Raw genomic sequence first — 20,000 nt, 5'->3', positions numbered from 1 at the left:
GAGACAGAGAGAGAAAGACAGAGAGAGAGAGAGAGAGAGAGGGAGAGGGAGAGAGGGAGAGAGGGAGAGAGACAGAGAGAGAGACAGAGAGAGAGAGACAGAGAGAGAGAGACAGAGAGAGAGAGAGAGGGGGAGACAGAGAGAGAGGGGGAGACAGAGAGAGAGACAGAGAGAGAGAGGGAGAGAGGGAGAGAAAGAGAGAGAGAGGGAGAGAGGGAGAGAAAGAGAGAGAGCCAGAGAGAGAGAGAGACAGAGAGAGAGAGACAGAGAGAGAGAGACAGAGAGAGAGAGACAGAGAGAGAGACAGAGAGAGGGAGAGAGGGAGAGAAAGAGAGAGAGAGGGAGAGAGGGAGAGAAAGACAGAGAGACAGAGAGAGAGACTGTCATGGGTGCTTACATGTTTTGGTATAGTATATGTTACACGTTTTGGTATAGGTATAGTATAGGTTACATGTTTTGGTATAGTATAGTATAGGTTACATGTTTTGGTATAGTATAGTATAGGTTACATGTTTTGGTATAGTATAGTATAGGTTACATGTTTTGGTATAGTATATGTTACATGTTTTGGTATAGGTATAGTATAGGTTACATGTTTTGGTATAGTATAGTATAGGTTACATGTTTTGGTATAGTATAGTATAGGTTACATGTTTTGGTATATATTATAGTATAGGTATAGGTATAGTATAGGTTACATGTTTTGGTATAGGTATATGTTACATGTTTTGGTATAGGTATAGTATAGGTTACATGTTTTGGTATAGGTATAGTATATGTTACATGTTTTGGTATAGGTATAGTATAGGTTACATGTTTTGGTATAGTATAGTATATGTTACATGTTTTGGTATAGGTATAGTATATGTTACATGTTTTGGTATAGGTATAGTATATGTTACATGTTTTGGTATAGGTATAGTATAGGTTACATGTTTTGGTATAGGTATAGGTTACATGTTTTGGTATAGGTATAGTATAGGTTACATGTTTTGGTATAGTATAGGTTACATGTTTTGGTATAGGTATAGTATAGGTTACATGTTTTGGTATAGGTATAGTATATGTTACATGTTTTGGTATAGGTATAGTATATGTTACATGTTTTGGTATAGGTATAGTATAGGTTACATGTTTTGGTATAGTATAGTATATGTTACATGTTTTGGTATAGGTATAGTATATGTTACATGTTTCTGTATAGGTATAGTATAGGTTACATGTTTTGGTATAGTATAGGTTACATGTTTTGGTATAGTATAGGTTACATGTTTTGGTATAGGTATAGTATAGGTTACATGTTTTGGTATAGGTATAGTATAGGTATAGTATAGGTATAGGTATAGTATAGTTTACATGTTTTGGTATAGTATAGTATAGGTTACATGTTTTGGTATAGGTATAGTATAGGTTACATGTTTTGGTATAGTATAGTATAGGTTACATGTTTTGGTATAGTATAGTATAGGTTACATGTTTTGGTATAGTGTAGTATAGGTTACATGTTTTGGTATAGTATAGGTTACATGTTTTGGTATAGTATAGTATAGGTTACATGTTTTGGTATAGTATAGTATAGGTTACATGTTTTGGTATAGTATAGTATAGGTTACATGTTTTGGTATAGGTATAGTATAGGTTACATGTTTTGGTATAGTATAGTATAGGTTACATGTTTTGTTATAGTATAGTATAGGTTACATGTTTTGGTATATTATAGTATAGTTTACATGTTTTGGTATAGTATAGTATAGGTTACATGTTTTGGTATAGGTATAGTATAGTTTACATGTTTTGGTATAGTATAGTATAGGTTACATGTTTTGGTATAGGTATAGTATAGGTTACATGTTTTGGTATAGTATAGTATAGGTTACATGTTTTGGTATAGTATAGTATAGGTTACATGTTTTGGTATAGTATAGTATAGGTTACATGTTTTGGTATAGGTATAGTATAGGTTACATGTTTTGGTATAGTATAGTATAGGTTACATGTTTTGGTATAGTATAGTATAGGTTACATGTTTTGGTATAGTATAGTATAGGTTACATGTTTTGGTATAGTATAGTATATGTTACATGTTTTGGTATAGGTATAGTATATGTTACATGTTTCTGTATAGGTATAGTATAGGTTACATGTTTTGGTATAGTATAGGTTACATGTTTTGGTATAGGTATAGTATAGGTTACATGTTTTGGTATAGGTATAGTATAGGTATAGTATAGGTATAGGTATAGTATAGTTTACATGTTTTGGTATAGTATAGTATAGGTTACATGTTTTGGTATAGGTATAGTATAGGTTACATGTTTTGGTATAGTATAGTATATGTTACATGTTTTGGTATAGGTATAGTATATGTTACATGTTTCTGTATAGGTATAGTATAGGTTACATGTTTTGGTATAGTATAGGTTACATGTTTTGGTATAGGTATAGTATAGGTTACATGTTTTGGTATAGGTATAGTATAGGTATAGTATAGGTATAGGTATAGTATAGGTTACATGTTTTGGTATAGTATAGTTTACATGTTTTGGTATAGTATAGTATAGGTTACATGTTTTGGTATAGGTATAGTATAGGTTACATGTTTTGGTATAGTATAGTATAGGTTACATGTTTTGGTATAGGTATAGTATAGGTATAGTATAGGTTACATGTTTTGGTATAGTATAGTATATGTTACATGTTTTGGTATAGGTATAGTATAGGTTACATGTTTTGGTATAGTATAGGTTACATGTTTTGGTATAGGTATAGTATAGGTATAGTATAGGTTACATGTTTTGGTATAGGTATAGTATAGGTTACATGTTTTGGTATAGTATAGTATAGGTTACATGTTTTGGTATAGGTATAGTATAGGTTACATGTTTTGGTATAGGTATAGTATAGGTTACATGTTTTGGTATAGTATAGTATAGGTTACATGTTTTGGTATAGGTATAGTATAGTATAGGTATAGTATAGTATAGGTTACATGGTTTGGTATAGGTATAGTATAGGTATAGGTATAGTATAGGTATAGGTATAGTATAGGTATAGTATAGTATAGGTATAGGTATAGTATAGGTGGGCCCCAGCAGGAATCAAACGCATGATGAAGTACATAAAACGAAATGAAAACGGGTGGCCAGTAATAAACTATTCCTGAACATCTCTAAAACTAAGAGCGTTTTGAATTTGGTACAAATCATCCCTTAAGTTCTAGACCTCTGGTGAATCTGGTAATGAATGGTGTGGCTGTTGAACAAGTTGAGGAGAATAAATGACTGGCCGTTACCTTAGTTTAGTAAACAGTCAAAACATATAGATTCAATGGTTGCTCTACTTTTTTGACACCACACACCACAAAACAAGTCCTGCTCTCGTTTTATCTGATCTCGATTAGTGTCCAGTCGTGTGGTCCGAGTGCTTCAAAGAAAGACCTCGTCAAGCTGCCGCTGGTCCAGAACGGAGCAGCACGTCTTGCTCTTCATTGTACTCAGAGGGCTGATATAAATACTATGCTGCCCGTCTCTCTCTTGGCTAAGAGTTGAGGAGACACTGACTGCAATCACTTCTTTTTACAAGAAACAATCGTGTTGAAAATCCAACATTGTTTGCATAGTGAACTTACACACAGCTATGACACACACACTTACCCCACCAGGGGTCTTTTCACCATCCCCAAATCCAGAACAAATTTAAGAAAGCTTACAGTATTATACAGAGCCCTAATTGCATGGAACTTCCTTCCATCTCATATTGCTCCAATAAACAGTAAACCTGGTTTCACAAAACAGATAAAGCCGCTCAACGCCTCTCCCCCTATTGGACCTAGATAGTTTGTGTTTAAGCATTGATATGTAGGCTACGTGTGCCTTTTTAAAAATGTATGGAGTTCTATCCTTGAGCTGTTCTTGTCTATTGATTCTGTGCTCTGTGCTCTGTGTTCTGTGTTCTGTGTTCTGTGCTCTGTGTTCTGTGCTCTGTGCTCTGTGCTCTGTGTTCTGTGTTCTGTGTTCTGTGCTCTGTGTTCTGTGCTCTGTGCTCTGTGTTCTGTGCTCTGTGTTCTGTGCTCTGTGCTCTGTGCTCTGTGTTCTGTGCTCTGTGTTCTGTGCTCTGTGTTCTGTGCTCTGTGTTCTGTGCTCTGTGTTCTGTGCTCTGTGTTCTGTGCTCTGTGCTCTGTGTTCTGTGCTCTGTGTTCTGTGTTCTGTGCTCTGTGTTCTGTGCTCTGTGTTCTGTGTTCTGTGCTCTGTGTTCTGTGCTCCGTGTTCTGTGCTCCGTGTTCTGTGCTCCGTGTTCTGTGCTCCGTGCTCTGTGTTCTGTGCTCTGTGTTCTGTGTTCTGTGTTCTGTGTTCTGTGTTCTGTGCTCTGTGCCTCAGGAAGAGTAGTTGCTGCTTTGGCAACAGCTAATGGGGATCCTAATAAAAATACCAAATAAGTGCGGTGTTCTGTTCAGACCGGGCCAGACGGTGAGGTCACCACACCTCAATGGGCCCAACGTGATGGATGGTGAGGTCACCACACCTCAATGGGCCCAACGTGATGGATGGTGAGGTCACCACACCTCGATGGGACAACGTGATGGACGGTGAGGTCACCACACCTCGATGGGACAACGTGATGGATGGTGAGGTCACCACACCTCTATGGGACAACGTGATGGATGGTGAGGTCACCACACCTCGATGGGACAACGTGATGGACAGTGAGGTCACCACACCTCTATGGGACAACGTGATGGATGGTGAGGTCACCACACCTCGATGGGACAACGTGATGGACGGTGAGGTCACCACACCTCTATGGGACAACGTGATGGACGGTGAGGTCACCACACCTCTATGGGCCCAACGTGATGGACGGTGAGGTCACCACACCTCTATGGGACCAACGTGATGGACGGTGAGGTCCCCACACCTCAATGGGACAACGTGATGGACGGTGAGGTCACCACACCTCGATGGGACAACGTGATGGACTGTGAGTTCACCACACCTCGATGGGACAACGTGATGGACGGTGAGGTCACCACACCTCTATGGGACCAACGTGATGGACGGTGAGGTCACCACACCTCGATGGGACAACGTGATGGATGGTGAGGTCACCACACCTCGATGGGACAACGTGATGGATGGTGAGGTCACCACACCTCGATGGGACAACGTGATGGATGGTGAGGTCACCACACCTCGATGGGACAACGTGATGGATGGTGAGGTCACCACACCTCGATGGGACAACGTGATGGATGGTGAGGTCACCACACCTCGATGGGACAACGTGATGGATGGTGAGGTCACCACACCTCGATGGGACAACGTGATGGACGGTGAGGTCACCACACCTCTATGGGCCCAACGTGATGGACGGTGAGGTCACCACACCTCTCTGGGACAACGTGATGGACTGTGTGGTCACCACACCTCTATGGGACAACGTGATGGATGGTGAGGTCACCACACCTCTATGGGCCAACGTGATGGACGGTGAGGTCACCACACCTCTATGGGCCAACGTGATGGACGGTGAGGTCACCACACCTCTATGGGACCACGTGATGGACGGTGAGGTCACCACACCTCGATGGGACAACGTGATGGACGGTGAGGTCACCACACCTCGATGGGACAACGTGATGGACGGTGAGGTCACCACACCTCTATGGGACAACGTGATGGACTGTGTGGTCACCACACCTCTATGGGACAACGTGATGGATGGTGAGGTCACCACACCTCGATGGGACAACGTGATGGATGGTGAGGTCACCACACCTCGATGGGACAACGTGATGGATGGTGAGGTCACCACACCTCTATGGGCCCAACGTGATGGACCGTGAGAGATGGACAGTGAGGTCACCACACCTCTATGGGACAACGTGATGGACGGTGAGGTCACCACACCTCTATGGGACAACGTGATGGACGGTGAGGTCACCACACCTCTATGGGACAACGTGATGGATGGTGAGGTCACCACACCTCTATGGGACAACGTGATGGACAGTGAGGTCACCACACCTCTATGGGACAACGTGATGGATGGTGAGGTCACCACACCTCTATGGGCCCAACGTGATGGACAGTGAGGTCACCACACCTCTATGGGCCCAACGTGATGGACAGTGAGGTCACCACACCTCGATGGGCCCAACGTGATGGACAGTGAGGTCACCACACCTCGATGGGCCCAACGTGATGGACAGTGAGAGATGGACAGTGAGGTCACCACACCTCGATGGGCCCAACGTGCTGGACGGTGAGATCACCACACCTCGATGGGACAACGTGATGGACAGTGAGGTCACCACACCTCGATGGGCCCAACGTGATGGACAGTGAGGTCACCACACCTCTATGGGCCCAACGTGATGGATGGTGAGGTCACCACAGCTCTATGGGCCCAACGTGATGGATGGTGAGGTCACCACACCTCGATGGGACAACGTGATGGATGGTGAGGTCACCACACCTCAATGGGACAACGTGATGGATGGTGAGGTCACCACACCTTGATGGGACAACGGGACAACGTGATGGATGGTGAGGTCACCACACCTCTATGGGACAACGTGATGGACGGTGAGGTCACCACACCTCGATGGGACAACGTGATGGACGGTGAGGTCACCACACCTCGATGGGCCCAACGTGATGGACAGTGAGGTCACCACACCTCGATGGGCCCAACGTGATGGACAGTGAGAGATGGACAGTGAGGTCACCACACCTCGATGGGCCCAACGTGATGGACAGTGAGGTCACCACACCTCTATGGGCACAACGTGATGGATGGTGAGGTCACCACACCTCTATGGGCCCTACGTGATGGATGGTGAGGTCACCACACCTCGATGGGACAACGTGATGGATGGTGAGGTCACCACACCTCTATGGGCCCAACGTGATGGATGGTGAGGTCATCACACCTCGATGGGACAACGTGATGGACAGTGAGATCACCACACCTCTATGGGCCAACGTGATGGACTGTGAGGTCACCACACCTCGATGGGACAACGTGATGGACTGTGAGGTCACCACACCTCGATGGGCCCAACGTGATGGACGGTGTCGTGACAATTAAAGTTCCCTGGAATAAAGTGTTCCTGGTTTTTGACATTTTCCTGCTGAGACCAGACTAGAATGACCACTCTCAAAGAACACTTACTGTCTGCTGGCTCTCTCCTCTCTCTTTCTCTCCTCTCCACTACTGAACATGACTTACTGTGCACCGACAGCACCAGGAACTAAGTCTCCACTACTAAACATGACTTACTGTGCACCGACAGCACCAGGAACTAAGTCTCCACTACTAAACATGACTTACTGTGCACCGACAGCACCAGGAACTAAGTCTCCACTACTGAACATGTCTTACTGTGCTCCAACAGCACCAGGAACTAAGTCTCCACTACTGAACATGACTTACTGTGCACCGACAGCACCAGGAACTAAGTCAATACTACTGAACATGACTTACTGTGCACCGACAGCACCAGGAACTAAGTCTCCACTACTGAACATGACTTACTGTGCACCGACAGCACCAGGAACTAAGTCTCCACTACTGAACATGACTTACTGTGCACCGACAGCACCAGGAACTAAGTCAATACTACTGAACATGACGTACTGTGCACCGACAGCACCAGGAACTAAGTCTCCACTACTGAACATGACTTACTGTGCACCGACAGCACCAGGAACTAAGTATCCACTACTGAACATGACTTACTGTGCACCGACAGCACCAGGAACTAATTCTCCACTACTGAACATGACTTACTGTGCACCGACAGCACCAGGAACTAAGTCTCCACTACTGAACATGACTTACTGTGCACCGACAGCACCAGGAACTAAGTCAATACTACTGAACATGACTTACTGTGCACCGACAGCACCAGGAACTAAGTCTCCACTACTGAACATGTCTTACTGTGCTCCGACAGCACCAGGAACTAAGTCAATACTACTGAACATGACTTACTGTGCTCCGACAGCACCAGGAACTAAGTCTCCACTACTGAACATGACTTACCATGCATCATACCTGTGTGTTATGTTGCTAGGTTACAGCTGACATGAGGTCTCCATGACTACATGATCTACATATCTGCGAATAGCACTATGCTACAGAGCCTACAGAAAGTATACAGACCCCTTGACTTAATCTACATTGTTTCAGCCTGGATTCAAAATTGATGAAATAGATTGTATTTCTCACCTATCTACACACAATAACCCATAATGATATCACAACACCCCATAATGACAAAGTGAAAACATATTTTTAGATTTTTTTTTTTTGCAAATTTATTGAAGATAAAATACCTACATATCTAATTGACTTATGTATTCACACCCCTGACTCAATACTTTGTAGAAGCACCTTTGGCGGAGATTACAGCTGTGAGTCATCTTGGGTAGGTCTGCATCAGCTTGGAGTCGTCTTGGGTAGGTCTGTATCAGCTTGGTCGTCTTGGGTAGGTCTGTATCAGCTTGGAGTTGGCTTGGGTAGGTCTGCATCAGCTTGGAGTCGTCTTGGGTAGGTCTGTATCAGCTTGGAGTCAGCTTGGGTAGGTCTGTATCAGCTTGGAGTCGTCTTGGGTAGGTCTGTATCAGCTTGGAGTCGTCTTGGGTAGGTCTGTATCGGCTTGGAGTCGTCTTGGGTAGGTCTGTATTAGCTTGGAGATTTTCTTAAGCTTTGTTAAGTTAGATGGGGAGCGGCGGTGAACAGCAATCTTCAAGTCTTTCCACAGATTTTCAATGGGATTCAATTCTGGCTCGGCCACTCAAGGACTTTCACATTCTTGTTCTGAAGCCACTCCAGCGTTGCTTTGGCAAATCTTCGCCCCAGTCTAAGGTCGTTTGCACTCAAGCAGGTTCTCATCAAGGATTTGCCTGTATTTGGTTCCATTCATTGTTCCCTCCATCCTTACCAGTCTCCCCAGTCCCTGCTGCTGAAAAGCATCCCCATAGCATGATGCTGCCACCACCATGCTTCACGGTAAGGACGGTGTTAGACGGGTGATGAGCTGTGCCTGGTTGGACCACAGAATCTTTTGCCTTTTTGCAATCTTCAGGTGTGCTGTCATGTGTCTTTTTTTTAAATCAGGGAGTGGCTTCCGTCTGGCCACTCCCCCATAAAGCCCAGATTGGTGAAGTGCTGTAGAAACCCGTTGCCCTTCTGGCAGGTTCTCCCATCTCACCTCAGGAACTCGGTAGTTCCGTCAGAGTGGTCATTGGGTTCTTGGTCCCCTCCCTGACCCGAGGTCCTTCTGGCAGGTTCTCCCATCTCACCTCGGGAACTCGGTAGTTCCGTCAGAGTGGTCATTGGGTTCTTGGTCCCCTCCCTGACCGAGGTCCTTCTGGCAGGTTCTCCCATCTCACCTCGGGAACTCGGTAGTTCCGTCAGAGTGGTCATTGGGTTCTTGGTCCCCTCCCTGACCCGAGGTCCTTCTGGCAGGTTCTCCCATCTCACCTCGGGAACTCGGTAGTTCCGTCAGAGTGGTCATTGGGTTCTTGGTCCCCTCCCTGACCCGAGGTCCTTCTGGCAGGTTCTCCCATCTCACCTCGGGAACTCGGTAGTTCTGTCAGAGTGGTCATTGGGTTCCAGGTCCCCTCCCTGACCGAGGTCCTTCTGGCAGGTTCTCCCATCTCACCTCGGGAACTCGGTAGTTCCGTCAGAGTGGTCATTGGGTTCTTGGTCCCCTCCCTGACAGAGGTCCTTCTGGCAGGTTCTCCCATCTCACCTCGGGAACTCGGTAGTTCCGTCAGAGTGGTCATTGGGTTCTTGGTCCTCTCCCTGACCAAGGTCCTTCTTGCCCGGTTGCTCAGTTTGGTCGGACAGCGAGCTCTAGACAGAGTCTGCGTCGTCTGGAGACCAATGTGCTCTTGGAAACTTTCAAAAAGTCCAGAAGTTGTTTTATAACCTTTCCCCCAGATATATGCCTCATCACAATTCTCTGTATCAGAGATCTCCGGACTTCCTGGTATAGTTTCTGCTCGGTCAACTGTGGAACCATATATAGACCGGTGTGTTTCCATGTTCCAACTCATTACAATTGGCCACAGGTGGACTCCAATCAAGTTGTAGCGACATCAAGGATGATCAAAGGGGTGTGACTACTTATGTAAATGAGATGCATTGTATATACACACAACAGTGGAGTGTCAAGGCAAAAGGGGTGTGACTACTTATGTAAATGAGATGCATTGTATATACACACAACAGTGGAGTGTCAAGGCAAAAGGGGTGTGACTACTTATGTAAATGAGATGCATTGTATATACACACACAACAGTGGAGTGTCAAGGCAAAAGGGGTGTGACTACTTATGTAAATGAGATGCACACAACAGTGGAGTGTCAAGGCAAAAGGGGTGTGACTACTTATGTAAATGAGATGCACACAACAGTGGAGTGTCAAGGCAAAAGGGGTGTGACTACTTATGTAAATGAGATACATTGTGTATACACACAACAGTATGCGGACACACCCTTCATAGTAGTCGATTGTTCCATTTCAGCCACACCCATAAAAATCAGGCACACAGCCATGCAATCGCCATAGACAAACATTGGCAGTAGAATGGCATTGCGAAGCACAATTGGACCAGTGTCGTCCAGGTTTGGGGAGGGGTTGGCCATCATTGTAAAATAAGAATGTGTTCTTAACTGACTTGCTTTGTTAAATAAAAAAGGTTAAATTAAAAAAATTAAAAATTAAAAAAGTGAAGGGCTCAGTGATTTTCAACATGGCACCACCACCTTTCCAACAAGTCAGTTGGTGAAGTTTCTGCTCTGCTAATGCTAACCCGGTGCTGTTATTGTGAAGTGGAAACGTCTAGGAGCAACAACGGCTCAGCCGCAAAGTGGTAGACCGCACAAGCTCACAGAACGGGACCGCTGAGTGCTGAAGCGTGTAAAAATCATCTGTTGCAACCGAGTTCCAAACTGCCTCTGGAAGCAACGTCAGAACAAGAACTGTTTATCGGGAGATTCACGAAATTGGTTTCCATGGCCGAGCAGCCGCACACAAACCTAAGATCACCATACGCGATTGACAAGCGTCGACTGGAGTGGTTGTAAAGCTCGCTGACATTGGACTCTGGAGCAGTGGAAACACGTTCTCTGTAGTGAGGAATCACACTTCACCATCTTGCAGTTCAAAGTACCAATCTGGGTTTGGCGGATGCCAGTAGAAGGCTACCTGCCGCAATGCATAGTGGCAACTGTAAAGTTTGGTGGAGGAGGAATAATGGTCTGGGGCTGTTTTTTTATGGTTCAGGCCCCTCAGTTCCAGTGAAGGGAAATCTTAACGCTTCAGCATACAATGACATTCTAGATGATTCTGTTCCAACTTGGTGGCAACAGTTTCCTGTTTCAGCATGACAATGCCCCCAAGCACAAAGCGAGGTCCATACAGACATGGTTTGTCGAGATCGGTGTGGAAGAACTTGACTGGACTGCACAGAAGCCGGACCTCAACCCCATCAAAAACCTTCAGGATGAATTGGAACGCCGACTGCGAGCCAGGCCTAATCGCCCAACATCAGTGCCCGACCTCACTAATGCTCTTGTGGCTGAATGGGAAGCAAGTCTCCCTGCAGCAATGTTCCAACATCTAGTGGAAAGCCTTCCCAGAAGAGTGGAGGCTGTTATAGCAGCAATGTTCCAACATCTAGTGGAAAGCCTTCCCAGAAGAGTGGAGGCTGTTATAGCAGCAATGTTCCAACATCTAGTGGAAAGCCTTCCCAGAAGAGTGGAGGCTTTTATAGCAGCAATGTTCCAACATCTAGTGGAAAGCCTTCCCAGAAGAGTGGAGACTGTTATTGCAGCAATGTTCCAACATCTAGTGGAAAGCCTTCCCACAAGAGTGGAGGCTGTTATAGCAGCAATGTTCCAACATCTAGTGGAAAGCCTTCCCAGAAGAGTGGAGGCTGTTATAGCAGCAATGTTCCAACATCTAGTGGAAAGCCTTCCCAGAAGAGTGGAGGCTGTTATTGCAGCAATGTTCCAACATCTAGTGGAAAGCCTTCCCAGAAGAGTGGAGGCTGTTATAGCAGCAAAGGGGGACCAACTCCATATTAATGACCATAATCTTGGAATGAGATGTTTGACGAGCAGGTGTCCACATACTTCTGGTCACGTAGTTCATTTCTGTGTTTCATTTTCAATAAATGTGCAAAGATTTAAAAACAAAAACGTGTTTTCACTTTGTCATTATGGGGTATTGTGTGTAGTTTGGTGAGACAAAAAAAATAATCACATTTTGAATTCAGACACTAAGTACATAATGTGGAATAAGGGGTATGAATACGTTCTGAAGGCAGTGGGAGTTTCTGACGGGACAGTATTTGTTGCACCAAACTGAAAGGGAGTCAGACAGAAGGCGCTAGAAACAGGCGTGGTGACTCACCATGAGGTAATGTGATTGGCCTGCCTGTTTTCCTGCCAAAACATCAGATCAGAAGAGTGGCACACTGGTTGGCTGACAAACTGGCTGGCTGGCTGGTTGGTTGGTTGACTGGCTGGCTGGTTGGTTGACTGGCTGGCTGTCTGGCTGACTGGTTGGTTGGGTGACTGGCTGGCTGGTTGACTGGCTGGCTGGCTGGCTGGCTGGCTGACTGACTGGCTGGCTGGTTGGTTGACTGGCTGGCTGTCTGGTTGACTGGTTGGTTGGCTGACTGGCTGGCTGTCTGGCTGGTTGACTGGCTGGCTGGCTGGCTGGCTGTCTGGCTGGTTGACTGGCTGGCTGGCTGGCTGGCTGACTGACTGGCTGGCTGGTTGGCTGGTTGACTGGCTGGCTGACTGGCTGGTTGGTTGACTGGCTGGCTGATTGACTGGTTGGCTGGTTGGTTGGTTGACTGGCTGGCTGGTTGGTTGGTTGACTGGCTGGCTGGCTGGCTGGCTGGTTGACTGGCTGGCTGGCTGGTTGGTTGACTGGCTGGTTGGTTGACTGGCTGACTGACGGGCTGACTGGCTGGTTGGTTGACTGGCTGGCTGGCTGGCTGATTGGCTGGCTGGTTGGTTGGTTGACTGGCTGGCTGGTTGGTTGGTTGACTGGCTGGCTGGTTGGTTGACTGGCTGGCTGGTTGGTTGACTGGCTGGCTGGTTGTCAACATCTCAGACAGGGTCAGGTCTGGTCTTGTCTTGGGATGGTTGTGTAATGTTGTGTTTTCTTTCACAATGACTGACTGACTGGCTGGCTGACTTCAGCTATCTGAGGCCGAGCCAAATATATTCTACAGTGTACTATAGATAGACCAGGGTAGTATACTATTATAGACCAGGGTGGTATACTACTATAGACCAGGGTAGTGTACCACTATAGACCAGGGTAGTGTACCACTATAGACCAGGGTAGTATACCACTATAGACCAGGGTAGTGTACTACTATAGACCAGGGTAGTATACTACTGTAGACCAGGGTAGTATACTACTGTAGACCAGGGTAGTATACTACTGTAGACCAGGGTAGTGTACTACTATAGACCAGGGTAGTGTACTACTATAGACCAGGGTAGTGTGCTACTATAGACCAGGGTAGTATACTACTATAGACAAGGGTAGTGTACTACTATAGACCAGGGTAGTATGCTACTATAGACCAGGGTAGTACACTACTATAGAACAGGGTAGTACACTACTATAGACCAGGGTAGTGTACTACTATAGACCAGGGTAGTATTCTACTATAGACCAGGGTAGTATGCTACTATAGACCAGGGTAGTACACTACTATAGACCAGGGTAGTGTACTACTATAGACCAGGGTAGTATACTACTATAGACCAGGGTAGTATACTACTATAGACCAGGGTAGTGTACTACTATAGACCAAGTGTACTACTATAGACCAGGGTAGTATACTACTATAGACCAGGGTAGTGTACTACTATAGACCAGGGTAGTGTACTACTATAGACCAGGGTAGTGTACTACTATAGACCAGGGTAGTGTACTACTATAGACCAGGGTAGTATACTACTATAGACCAGGGTAGTATACTACTATAGACCAGGGTAGTATACTACTATAGACCAGGGTAGTATACTACTATAGACCAGGGTAGTATACTACTATAGACCAGGGTAGTGTACTACTATAGACCAGGGTAGTATACTACTATAGACCAGGGTAGTATACTACTATAGACCAGGGTAGTATACTACTATAGACCAGGGTAGTATACTACTATAGACCATGGTAGTATACTACTATAGACCAGGTAGTATACTACTATAGACCAGGGTAGTATACTACTATAGACCAGGGTAGTATACTACTATAGACCAGGGTAGTATACTACTATAGACCAGGGTAGTATACTACTATAGACCAGGGTAGTATACTACTATAGACCCGGGTAGTATACTACTATAGACCAGGGTAGTGTACTACTATAGACCAGGGTAGTATACTACTATAGACCAGGGTAGTATACTACTATAGACCAGGGTAGTATACTACTATAGACCAGGGTAGTGTACTACTATAGACCAGGGTAGTGTACTACTATAGACCAGGGTAGTATACTACTATAGACCAGGGTAGTATACTACTATAGACCAGGGTAGTATACTACTATAGACCAGGGTAGTGTACTACTATAGACCAGGGTAGTATACTACTATAGACCAGGGTAGTATACTACTATAGACCAGGGTAGTATACTACTATAGACCAGGGTAGTGTACTACTATAGACCAGGGTAGTATACTACTACTATAGACCAGGGTAGTGTACTACTATAGACCAGGGTAGTATACTACTACTATAGACCAGGGTAGTACACTACTATAGACCAGGGTGGTGTACTACTATAGACCAGGGTAGTGTACTACTATAGACCAGGGTAGTGTACTACTATAGACCAGGGTAGTGTACTACTATAGACCAGGGTAGTATACTACTATAGACCAGGGTAGTGTACTACTATAGACCAGGGTAGTATACTACTATAGACCAGGGTAGTGTACTACTATAGACCAGGGTAGTGTACTACTATAGACCAGGGTAGGATGCCATGTGAGACTCCACGAGTGTCTCAGTCACTTGTTCACAGGAACAACCGTTGAGAACAGGAAGTTAGCTTGACCAGTAGCTGTGACTTACCCCAGTCATGGTGTGTTTTTCGTGTGTGTGTGTGTGTGTGTGTGTGTGTGTGTGTGTGTGTGTGTGTGTGTGTGTGTGTGTTGTAGTATTGCATGGTACTAAAACATTAACCGTTTAGTAGCATCTGTCAAATGTGGATCAGGTCTGTCTATCAGAGCAGCCGATGTCCCCTGATATCGAGCCAAAGCACCGTTCACACGGTTTGCCTGTCAGTTCCACCTCCTCACCGCGAGCTCTGTCCTACCATGAGGAACTCGACATTACCACTCACTGCTAGCGCTGTCCTACCATGAGGAACTAGACATTACCACTCACTGCTAGGTCTATCCTTCCATGAGGAACTAGACATTACCACTCACTGCTCGGTCTGTCCTACCATGAGACACTCGACATTACCACTCACTGCTAGGTCTGTCCTACCATGAGGAACGAGACATTACCACTCACTGCTAGGTCTGGTCTACCATGAGGAACTAGACATTACCACTCACTGCTAGGTCTGTCCTACCATGAGGAACTAGACATTACCACTCACTGCTAGGTCTGTCCTACCATGAGGAACTAGACATTACCACTCACTGCTAGGTCTGTCCTACCATGAGGAACTAGACATTACCACTCACTGCTAGGTCTGTCGTACCATGAGGAACTAGACATTACCACTCACTGCTAGGTCTGTCTTACCATGAGGAACTAGACATTGCCACTCACTGCTCGGTCTGTCCTACCATGAGGAACTAGACATTACCACTCACTGCTAGGTCTGTCCTACCATGAGGAACTAGACATTACCACTCACTGCTCGGTCTGTCCTACCATGAGGAACTAGACATTACCACTCACTGCTAGCTCTGTCCTACCATGAGGAACTCGACCTTACCACTCACTGCTAGCTCTGTCCTACCATGAGGAACTCGACATTACCACTCACTGCTAGGTCTGTCCTACCATGAGGAACGAGACATTACCACTCACTGCTAGGTCTATCCTACCATGAGGAACTAGACATTACCACTCACTGCTAGGTCTATCCTACCATGAGGAACTAGACATTACCACTCACTGCTAGGTCTGTCCTACCATGAGGAACTAGACATTACCACTCACTGCTAGGTCTGTCCTACCATGAGGAACTAGACATTACCACTCACTGCTAGGTCTGTCCTACCATGAGGAACTAGACATTACCACTCACTGCTCGGTCTGTCCTACCATGAGGAACTAGACATTACCACTCACTTCTAGGTCTGTCCTACCATGAGGAACTAGACATTACCACTCACTGCTAGCTCTGTCCTACCATGAGGAACTAGACATTACCACTCACTGATAGGTCTGTCCTACCATGAGGAACTAGACATTACCACTCACTGCTAGCTCTGTCCTACCATGAGGAATGAGACATTACCACTCACTGCTAGGTCTATCCTACCATGAGGAACGAGACATTACCACTCACTGCTAGCTCTGTCCTACCATGAGGAACTAGACATTACCACTCACTGCTAGCTCTGTCCTACCATGAGGAACTAGACATTACCACTCACTGCTAGATCTATCCTACCATGAGGAACGAGACATTACCACTCACTGCTAGGTCTATCCTACCATGAGGCACTAGACATTACCACTCACTGCTAGGTCTGTACTACCATGAGGAACTCGACATTACCACTCACTGCTAGGTCTATCCTACCATGAGGAACTCGACATTACCACTCACAGCTAGGTCTGTCCTACCATGAGGAACTAGACATTACCACTCACTGCTAGGTCTATCCTACAATGAGGAATGAGACATTACCACTCACTGCTAGGTCTGTCCTACCATGAGGAACTAGACATAACCACTCACTGCTAGGTCTATCCTACCATGAGGAATGAGACATTGCCACTCACTGCTAGGTCTATCCTACCATGAGGAACGAGACATTACCACTCACTGCTAGCTCTGTCCTACCATGAGGAACTAGACATTACCACTCACTGCTAGCTCTGTCCTACCATGAGGAACTAGACATTACCACTCACTGCTAGATCTATCCTACCATGAGGAACGAGACATTACCACTCACTGCTAGGTCTATCCTACCATGAGGCACTAGACATTACCACTCACTGCTAGGTCTGTACTACCATGAGGAACTCGACATTACCACTCACTGCTAGGTCTATCCTACCATGAGGAACTCGACATTACCACTCACAGCTAGGTCTGTCCTACCATGAGGAACTAGACATTACCACTCACTGCTAGGTCTATCCTACAATGAGGAATGAGACATTACCACTCACTGCTAGGTCTGTCCTACCATGAGGAACTAGACATAACCACTCACTGCTAGGTCTATCCTACCATGAGGAATGAGACATTGCCACTCACTGCTAGGTCTATCCTACCATGAGGAATGAGATATTACCACTCACTGCTAGGTCTATCCTACCATGAGGAACAGCTGAACTAGACATTACCACTCACTGCTCGCTCTGAAACTGTTAATGACTGTTCCCAAAACAATATCCAGTAAGATTTCATTGACTTTGTTTCCCCCCCCGTAAAGAGACATGAACAAGCTAACCAGTCAGGCAGCCAGTCAGACAACCTAATGAGACATGGACCAGCTAACCAGTCAGCAAGCCAGTCAGACAACCTAAAGAGACATGAACCAGCTAACCAGTCAGGCAGCCAGTCAGACAACCTAAAGAGACGTGAACAAGCTAACCAGTCAGCCAGCCAGTCAGACAACCTAAAGAGACATGAACAAGCTAACCAGTCAGCCAGCCAGTCAGACAACGTAAAGAGACATAAACCAGCCAGCCAGTCAGACACCCTAAAGAGACATGAACCAGCTAACCAGTCAGCCAGCCAGTCAGACATCCTAAAGAGACATGAACCAGCTAACCAGTCAGCCAGCCAGACAGCCAGTCAGACAACCTAAAGAGACATGAACCAGCTAACCAGTCAGCCAGCCAGTCAGACAACCTAAAGAGACATGAACCAGCTAACCAGTCAGCCAGCTAGTCAGACAACCTAAAGAGACATGAACCAGCTAACCAGTCTGCCAGCTAGTCAGACAACCTAAAGAGACATGAACCAGCTAACCAGTCAGCCAGCCAGACAGCCAGCCAGACAACCTAAAGAGACATGAACAAGCTAACCAGTCAGCCAGCCAGTCAGACAACCTAAAGAGACATGAACCAGCTAACCAGTCAGACAACCTAAAGAGACATGAACAAGCTAACCAGTCAGCCAGCCAGTCAAACAACCTAAAGAGACATGAACAAGCTAACCAGTCAGCCAGCCAGTCAGACAACCTAAAGAGACATGAACCAGCTAACCAGTCAGCCAGCCAGTCAGACAACCTAAAGAGACATGAACCAGCTAACCAGTCAGCCAGCCAGTCAGACAACCTAAAGAGACATGAACCAGCTAACCAGTCAGCCAGCTAGTCAGACAACCTAAAGAGACATGAACCAGCTAACCAGTCAGCCAGCCAGACAGCCAGCCAGACAACCTAAAGAGACATGAACCAGCTATCCAGTCAGCCAGCCAGTCAGACAACCTAAAGAGACATGAACCAGCTAACCAGTCAGCCAGCCAGTCAGACAACCTAAAGAGACATGAACCAGCTAACCAGTCAGCCAGCGAGTCAGCTAACCAGTCAGCCAGCCAGTCAGACAACCTAAAGAGACATGAACAAGCTAACCAGTCAGCCAGTCAGACAACCTAAAGAGACATGAACCAGCTAACCAGTCAGCCAGCCAGACAGCCAGTCAGACAACCTAAAGAGACATGAACCAGCTAACCAGTCAGCCAGCCAGTCAGACAACCTAAAGAGACATGAACCAGCTAACCAGTCAGCCAGCTAGTCAGACAACCTAAAGAGACATGAACCAGCTAACCAGTCAGCCAGCCAGACAGCCAGCCAGACAACCTAAAGAGACATGAACCAGCTAACCAGTCAGCCAGCGAGTCAGCTAACCAGTCAGCCAGCCAGTCAGACAACCTAAAGAGACATGAACAAGCTAACCAGTCAGCCAGCCTGTCAGACAACCTAAAGAGACATGAACCAGCGAACCAGCCAGCCAGCCAGTCAGACAACCTAAAGAGACATAAACCAGCTAACCAGTCAGCCAGCCAGTCAGACAACCTAAAGAGACATGAACCAGCGAACCAGCCAGCCAGCTAGTCAGACAACCTAAAGAGACATGAACCAGCCAGCCAGACAACCAGCCAGACAGCCAGCCAGACAACCTAAAGAGACATGAACCAGCTAACCAGTCAGACAGCCAGTCAGACAACCTAAAGAGACATGAACCAGCTAACCAGTCAGCCAGCCAGTCAGCCAGCCAGCCAGACAGCCTAAAGAGACATGAACCAGCTAACCAGTCAGCCAGCCAGTCAGACAACCTAAAGAGACATGAACCAGCTAACCAGTCAGCCAGCCAGTCAGACAACCTAAAGAGACATGGACCAGCTAACCAGTCAGCCAGCGAGTCAGCTAACCAGTCAGCCAGCCAGTCAGACAACCTAAAGAGACATGAACCAGCTAACCAGTCAGCCAGCCAGTCAGACAACCTAAAGAGACATGAACCAGCTAACCAGTCAGCCAGCGAGTCAGCTAACCAGTCAGCCAGCCAGTCAGACAACCTAAAGAGACATGGACCAGCTAACCAGTCAGCCAGCGAGTCAGCTAACCAGTCAGCCAGCCAGTCAGACAACCTAAAGAGACATGGACCAGCTAACCAGTCAGCCAGCCAGTCAGACAACCTAAAGAGACATGGACCAGCTAACCAGTCAGCCAGCCAGTCAGACAACCTAAAGAGACATGGTCCAGCTAACCAGTCAGCCAGCCAGTCAGACAACCTAA

General features: G+C 46.2%; 1 protein-coding gene across 1 annotated transcript in view; it reads right to left on the bottom strand.

Moving 5' to 3' along the window:
- The window catches only part of LOC135535836 (TBC1 domain family member 1-like), a 94,184-nt gene that overhangs the window by 51,846 nt on the left and 22,338 nt on the right, over positions 1 to 20,000 (bottom strand). The window lies entirely within an intron of this gene.

Source organism: Oncorhynchus masou, unplaced genomic scaffold (assembly GCF_036934945.1).
Source record: "Oncorhynchus masou masou isolate Uvic2021 unplaced genomic scaffold, UVic_Omas_1.1 unplaced_scaffold_520, whole genome shotgun sequence".
Classification (NCBI taxonomy): Eukaryota; Metazoa; Chordata; class Actinopteri; order Salmoniformes; family Salmonidae; genus Oncorhynchus; species Oncorhynchus masou.
Note: the sequence above shows the minus strand (reverse complement) of the source record. Positions and strands in the feature narration are given on the sequence as shown.